Source organism: Trachypithecus francoisi, unplaced genomic scaffold (genome assembly GCF_009764315.1).
Source record: "Trachypithecus francoisi isolate TF-2019V2 unplaced genomic scaffold, Tfra_2.0 Contig00479, whole genome shotgun sequence".
In the NCBI taxonomy this organism is placed as follows: Eukaryota; Metazoa; Chordata; class Mammalia; order Primates; family Cercopithecidae; genus Trachypithecus; species Trachypithecus francoisi.
Window position 1 is genome coordinate 179,050 of NW_022680667.1, and position 8,047 is coordinate 187,096.

The window sequence follows — 8,047 nt, forward strand, 5'->3', positions numbered from 1 at the left end:
TATTGGACCTAATATCAGAATTTTAACGTCCCATACACTTCAAATTTTAAACCTTACAAGCTCATTAAGCTTATAATTAAAGAATAAAAGAAAGGGAAGTACTCAGAAATGGAGGAAAAACAGGTCAGTAAATTAACTCTAGTTAGCTGGATATCATGCAAAGTCTCCTGCACTCAGAATACATCCTCGCTCTGTAACCAATAGGTATTTTCTTTTCAGACAAGTTGCTTCTCGTAGACTCCATGGTTTCTTCTAAAAAATAAGGACTCTGCTACCTTAGGAAGATGTAATGAGATTACATGTTTAAATGTTCAGAGAAATAGTAAAGCAACGGAAAAATTTCTTCTTGAACTTTATTCCTGAAACCATTTTGGAATCCCAAATAAAGCTTGGTGTATGTTTTTCTATAAGTTCTAATATTCAAATGTTACAGTTTTCAGAAGATGTTATTAAGTGCTAGTTTGGGTTATTAGTTGTATACATTGTGGCTTGTAATTCAGGGCATCTTACCTAATTCATAACTTACTGCAAAATTTATAAACATATATATTTTTATTAAAATAGATTACCTAATTATCTCCCATCACTGAGTTCATCATTCACACCAAGCACAGAAAACTAATAGGTGTCAAAACCCAGCTTGGACAACTACCACTCCTTCTCTACCTCCTCAAACTCTGAGACAGCAGATCTGTGCTAGGATGCTGGATCTCCACAGTCCTCTCCAACTAACAGACAAGACAGAACCCTGCTGTGATTGTTTTTCAGTTCCATGAAGGAAAGGCAAGTGGACATTTTCTCATTTCCAAGACATGTACTAACAACATGTAACATCCCCTAATTATTACTCAGCTCTATTCTCCTTTTAGAGATCACTGGACATCAGTATTTTCCTAGTGATAATCACAATTTCAATATTGGGGGTCTCCTGTTTTGTTTTCACTCACACTGCTTCCTAGGAGCTACTCAACAAACAGTCAAATGACCTTCCCGGGACTATGCAAAATATGGAATGCTTTCTGAATCTGTGTGCTATCCCCAGGCAGCAGCCATGCTTATCTGCTCTGTACTGATCCAATTTTAAAATATGTGTTGTGGAAACAAACACAAAGCCCTGTTTGATACACGGATACTCATGAGTCATGGATGAGGCTTAGCTCTGGTAAATCCAACTCACTTACTTTAGATTCTAAGAATTTTATTGAATGACTTTCTGTGAGGTAGAATTTTAAAATACATTGAAAACTTGAGGAAGAGCTGCCAGTAGCCCAAGAGATTTTCATGATTATAGAGACACATTGCTAGAGGGGCCAACCGCAAGTTTGATCCCACTACTTGCTGGAAAGATAACATGGAACATTCTGCTATCTAACCAAAGTTGCTGCACAGGATATAAAAAGCCTCAAGGTACAGATCTGATAGCAAAAGGGAAAGGGAACTCTGATCTCCCTGCAACATTATTTGAACATCCCTGACTGTGGAGAACAATCCCAACTAATAGTGGTTAAAGAAAAGACAAACATGGCTTTCAAAGGATAACATACCATGAAGGCCTAGGCTAAGTCTAGCTAAGTGGTGGGCTCCAAATAAGATTTTTAGTGTAGGGCAAGCATCAAATTTCTCAGTATTTGTGTGGGTAAAGCTAGGAGGCCTAGCTGGCAGAGGAGGGTGCTGGAAATAACGACTGACCATAAGTACATAAACTAATAAACACCATAGCTTTGAACTCTATATATGAATCACCATGAAAACTAGGGGGTCTGCATAAGTGAAGGCATCCTGGTGGCAAAGGTCAATCATTATCATATTGCAGGATGGGTTACAATGGCAGCTAAACAGCAAGCGAGTCCACGGAAACAACAGAATGATCAGAACGACCTTTTTTCCCATTCTTCTGATTCGTAAAGAAAGATTGTCTTCCTTGAACTTAGGGAACCCCTTAGCTTCTTGGAAAATTCAAAGAAGGAAGACACAGGAGACAGCCCAAGGAGACAATACAAGATTTTCTGCTAAATTGGACATTTCAAGACCCAATAACTAATTAGAAAAGTCAGGCCAGGCATGGTGGCTAGCATTTTGAGAGGCCGAGGCAGGGGGATTACTTGAGCTCAGGAGTTCAAGACCAGCCAGGGCAACAGAGTGAGACCTTGTCTCTACAAAACAATAATAATAATATAATAATAATAATAATAATAAATGGAATAGAAAAATAAAATAAGAAAGGAAAGGAAAAGAAATAAAAGATGTGGCTCTTTTTATCTCATGCATGGGGATTATACTTAGAATAAAATGGACAACACTGAGATCACTGGGGATAAAGATCTTAAAAATCCTGAAAAACTCTTGCACTCTACTTCGAACTAATCTAGACTGCTGCTTGATTTCTGGCTAAAAGTAGACTAACTCATTGCTATTTCAAACCATCTGAATGAAACTATGAACTCTTATCTAATGTATAAGATGGAGTAGTTGCAATTATTTTAAACTTCAATTTAGTATCAACTGGTCTTTTGACATAAGCACTTACTTTGTCAAATGATGAGAAATAGCATAACCTGCATCTTGTCCACACATGTCTTGAGTGAAGACATTAATATTTTGCTTAAGAAGGATGTTCACAATACCTAGTGAATCATAGTACACAGCAAGCATGAGGGCCGTTCTAAAATAACAAAGAAATAACTCCACTCAAGAACTTTAATAAAGACTTTTTAAACAGTTAGTTTGATACACTTTACCAATTTCATATCCATCTGTCAGTGTAGACGTAATAACCATTTGCATGTACTAGCTCGGGTCTATAAGCATCTAGGGTGCTCAATTGTTCATCTTTGTAAATTATCACCCAGGCTAAAAGAAAGGGACAATAGGGAAGCCTCTTGTCCCACTGGCCTATGACATAATACAAGTTGCTAACTTATAGTCCTCTGATGGCCAAGAAACTGTGCTGAGGTCAGTCATCTAAAGTAGGCAAAGATTTAGATGAAGATTTACCCATTGATTTCCTACTCTGATACATTATAATTCTAATCAGCTAGGGGTCAGATAAGAGTTATCTGCAGGCTGAAAACAACAACAACAACAATAATAACAATGACAATAGAGGTAGTCATAAACTAAAAGTCCACATTTTAAAAATTAAAAAAACTGCCAAGTGCAGTGACTCTTGCCTGTAATCCCAGCACTCTGGGAAGTCAAGGAGAACAGATCGTGAGGTCAAGAGATCGAGACCATCCTGGTCAACATGGTGAAATCCCGTCTTCACTAAAAATACAGAAATTAGCTGGGCATGGTGGTGCACACCTGAAGTCCCAGCTACTTGGGAGGCTGAGGCAGGAGAATCGCTTGAACCTGGGAGGTGGAGGTTGCAGTGAGCCAAGATCACACCACTGCACTCCAGCCTGGCAACAGAGCTAGACTCCATCTCAAAAAAAAAAATTAATAAAACTAATACAAAACCGTTTAGCTAATAGAAGATTACAGTACCAAAAACATCCGATTATAAATAACAAATCTTATAAGAGAAGATTAATCCTACTATACACTGCTCTTATGTGACTCAGTCTAAATATTTGTGGTCTACCTGATTATTTGTGGTGACATTATTCACTGTTTGCCAATAATTACACTAATCTTATTAATATTTCTGACTTGAGTGACTATTACCACTCTAGAACACGCAGACTTTTATTTTAAAAAAAAGAACTACTGTACCATCTCAGCCTATCAGTGGCATGTACGCTTGCTTTGTTTTTCAATAGAAATTCCACCATTTTCTATTTCTTGCAAATAATAGCGAATAAAAGTGGAATATTATTGTCCTATAAGACAGCAGAAAAAATTAATAATTCACAAAATTACATATTTATCAACTGAACTGAAAATCTTCTCTAGGATTCTTTGAACTTCAACATACAAAATAGAAAGGAAGTAAATGAAAAGCAGTCCCTTCCTTCTCACTCCTCTGTGCTTTCTGATGTGCTGCTCTTTGCCTTGCAAACAACCCTCCTCTGTCTCCCAGGATTAACTGTAGTCATTGCCAAAATTCACTGTAAACATTTACCAGTCCCAAGAATCCTTGCTTTGATCACAGCACTTAGCATGCTACATTGTAATCATTTCATTGTTTCCCTCTGAAACCAAGAGCTTCTTGAGGGCAAGGGCTGTAACTTTTGTCTCTATAGCCCAAAACCCTAAGACATAGTAGCACATATTTTAAGTTTTTTACAGAAATTAATGAAATAATTATTATCTCTAAAGCAGTGTTTCTTAAACTATATTCCAAAGAATATTTGCTTTACCAGAAGTATAATACCCCAAGAGAAAGACTCCATGACCTTCTGCATTTGGGAAGTATTGCAAAATTGTATTTTACACCCAATAATCAAGAACTCTCTTGAATTTTACCTAATCCCCATTTCACAATACTATTTGTGGCAACCATTAACATTTGAGGAATTAAGAGTTTCAGAGAAACAGTTACCAGAGCTTTCCAATACAGGTGGATGATTCCTCTGGGTGGTAAAAACTTGCTTGATTCACTTCTATCAATGGTGTCAGGATACCAGACGCCAATGTCAGGCACGCCTGCTCCAAAGGGTCACTACGAAAATGAACTCTGAATTAAGAGAGATTGGCTTCAAATGCACTTATTTGCCTTAGAAATAGTCCATGGTTTTTTCCTAGTACAAGAGAATAGACTTTTATCTTTACTGTTAGAAAGCTCAGTATGTTCTGTGTAAGAGAGATAGGTTTAAAAACTTAAGAACAAATATTTGAAAAACCAAAGCTCAGTAAGAAATACTATTCTCAATTAAAATGGTAATCCCAGGACACTAATGCAGCTCTACTTTTTAAATCCATTTTTATTGGCTTCCACTTAAGTGGCTATTTAAAATTATTTTTCATTTTAGGCAAAATATGAATCTGAAATAACAACATAATGGCTTATCAATACAAGTTCTCATACTGATCCATATGAATTATTTCTGGCATAATAAAACCAGTAAGTCTCTTGCATTTTTAAAGGAGGGTGCTGAGGACAAAGATATAATATCTGCAATATTCATAAATTATCCAACTATAACCAGCTTCTAGGCATTCTTATGGGCAGATAATTATTTCTGGTATATATAAAGAAAAGGAGTTTTAAAAACTTCTAAATTCTAAAATTCAACTCCATAACAGAGGGATTTACATACTCCATAGACTATATATTATAGACAAATCTACACACTGACTAAAAATCTTGACATCTTCGTCAAAATGTACTATAACATAGGAGTTGTAAACTCAAATACTTACAAGGACAAAGGAAGGTTCCCAGAGTAAGGGAAGTACTGAGGTGGGCACAATAGCAAACTGGAGAATACACGCCTTCTATAAAGGGGTAATCTCTGCACAGCAGATCAAACAGTGATAGAAACTCAGGAGACACCAGATTTGACTTTTTAGGATAAGCTTGAAGTCCAGATTTCTACACAAGTCTTCTAAATTTTACATGTTGCTTCAACTTACAGAGGCAAACAAACAAATCTGTGTACCACATTAGAATATAGCCCTTGTGTTTTTATAGTTACTATAAATGTGTTATGAAATGGTTGTGTATAATCCAAGTATTTGCATGTAAAGTATTTTCTTTCTCTAGTATCATATGTTTTACCAAAATATGAGGCACTCATATATGATAAAAATTGTTAAGAAGACTCATAATACCTGATTCAAGAATTTTTCCAACATTTATTCATTTAAAACATATTTGTATATAATTTTCCCAGATTGTTAAGCAAATAGATCATTGGTTCATAGGACTGCTAAAACTAAATTATTAAAAGAATTCCTATTTGTATTCTTATTAACTTCATGGATTTCAGTGTTTAAAACTGACATTTTGGTTACGATAAAGCTCTATACAACTAACAAACATACTGACATTGTTCATAATACAACTTCAACTATAAAAAAGAGTTTAGGATTTGCTACTATTCTAATTGAGAAAGCCCAACTTGTAACGAAAATTTGTTGACACATAATCACCTGCATGGTGACAAAGGGACATCAAATCCTGACAGGGTCAGCCTCTACTTATTGAAAGATTACCCACACGCAAATTTCTAAAGACTCTCTGAATGGTAGTGAATGATTCGTGGATGGAAGGAATGGTGTTATTCTGTCAGCTGAGAGATATTGCCAATATTTCCATTCACTTCCCAGTCACAGATGTAGAGAAAGACAGATAAGTCAGGGTAATATAAACAAACAGGAGAATTTTGAAGGGATGTGGCACCTATCACATGCCAAGTCTTCTAGAGATTTCTTACATTTTTGAGATACAGAAATTTACAGATTGATCTTATCTATTCTGGGATTCTTAATCAGTAGTGTATCAGAACCTTGAAGGTTTTTTCGTTTTCTTTTTTTCCTTTTGCTACAAGTGTTGTTAGAGACAAGAGTCTCACTATGTTGCTCAAGCTGGATTCAAACTCTTAGACTCAAGCTGGAACTACAGGAACATGCCGCTGTGCCCAGCTTCAAGAAACCATTTTTAAACATGTTCAGGCCTTATTAGGTCTATTACATCAAAATCTTCAGGGGAAAGACTACAGTTGTAGATTTTTGACAAAATGTCTTTAGGTCACTGTAATGCCCAGTTTTGAGAATTAGTGCAGCAGACAATCACTTCAGTCTCATCTCTCACCCACATGACTAATGCCCTTTATCAGTTGGAGATGTGACCAAAAAGATAAAAGAGGAAGAGATAGAATCATTTATTAAAACTCCAGTTAATTTTCCTGGGTATGGCTAGAACAGGGACAAGTAAACTCAAAATCCCACTTGATTTTGCTATTTATAAGTGCCTTATCACCCACTTTTCCACTAAGACATTCTAGATTTGAGAGGAGTCTTTAGACTCTTATCTAAGTGGCAGTTTCTGCCAGGATGGGCAAAAAGTCAGTTAATAATTTCTTCCAGCTTCTGCTGAAGTTTTTCTCACTTTGCCACCACATATTCACTGCTAATCTGGTTTCCTCAGAGTCCTCCTAAAATTAATCTCTAGGCAAGTTTCAACTCACTCACTCACTTTTTCAAACCGAAAATTATTAGACCCAAAGCTAAAGAGCACCTTGTCTCAACACATAAACTGGAAGAACAACAGACTAAAAACAACAACAACAATGACAAAAACTCCTCCTCGCATTTTCCTTCATTACCTAATTTCTATTCTTTTTTTTTTATTATTATACTTTAAGTTCTAGGGTACATGTGCATAACGTGTAGATTTGTTACATATGTATACTTATGCCATGTTGGTGTGCTGCACCCATCAACTCGTAAGCAACCCATCAATTCATCATTTATATCATGTATAACTCCCCAATGCAATCCCTCCCTCCACCCCCCTCCCAATGATAGGCCCCAGTGTGTGATGTTCCCCTTCCCGAGTCCAAGTGATCTCATTGTTCAGTTGCCACCTATGAGTGAGAACATGCGGTGTTTGGTTTTCTCTTCTTGTGATAGTTTGCTAAGAATGATGGTTTCCAGCTGCATCCATGTCCCTACAAAGGACGCAAACTCATCCTTTTTGATGGCTGCATAGTATTCCATGGTGTATATATGTCACATTTTCTTAATCCAGTCTGTCACAGATGGACACATGGGTTGATTCCAAGTCTTTGCTATTGTGAATCGTGCCACAATAAACATACGTGTGCATGTGTCTTTGTAGTAGAGTAATTTATAATCCTTTGGGTATATACCCAGTAGTGGGATGGCTGGGTCATATGGTACATCTAGTTCTAGATCCTTGAGGAATCGCCATACTGATTTCCATAATGGTTGAACTAGTTTACAATCCCACCAACAGTGTAAAAGTGTTCCTATTTCTCCACATCCTCTCCAACACCTGTTGTTTCCTGACTTCTTAATGATTGCCATTCTAACTGGTGTGAGATGGTATCTCATTGTGGTTTTGATTTGCATTTCTCTGATGGCGAGTGATGATGAGCATTTTTTCATGTGTCTGTTGGCTGTATGGATGTCTTCTTTT

At 36.6% G+C, this 8,047-nt stretch overlaps 1 non-coding gene across 1 annotated transcript; it reads right to left on the reverse strand.

Moving 5' to 3' along the window:
• Window positions 1-1,001: 1,001 nt before the first annotated feature.
• LOC117084368 lies at window positions 1,002-1,108 on the reverse strand. Its single transcript, XR_004437419.1, has one exon. It is a non-coding gene; the product is annotated as a U6 spliceosomal RNA (small nuclear RNA).
• Window positions 1,109-8,047: the final 6,939 nt, after the last annotated feature.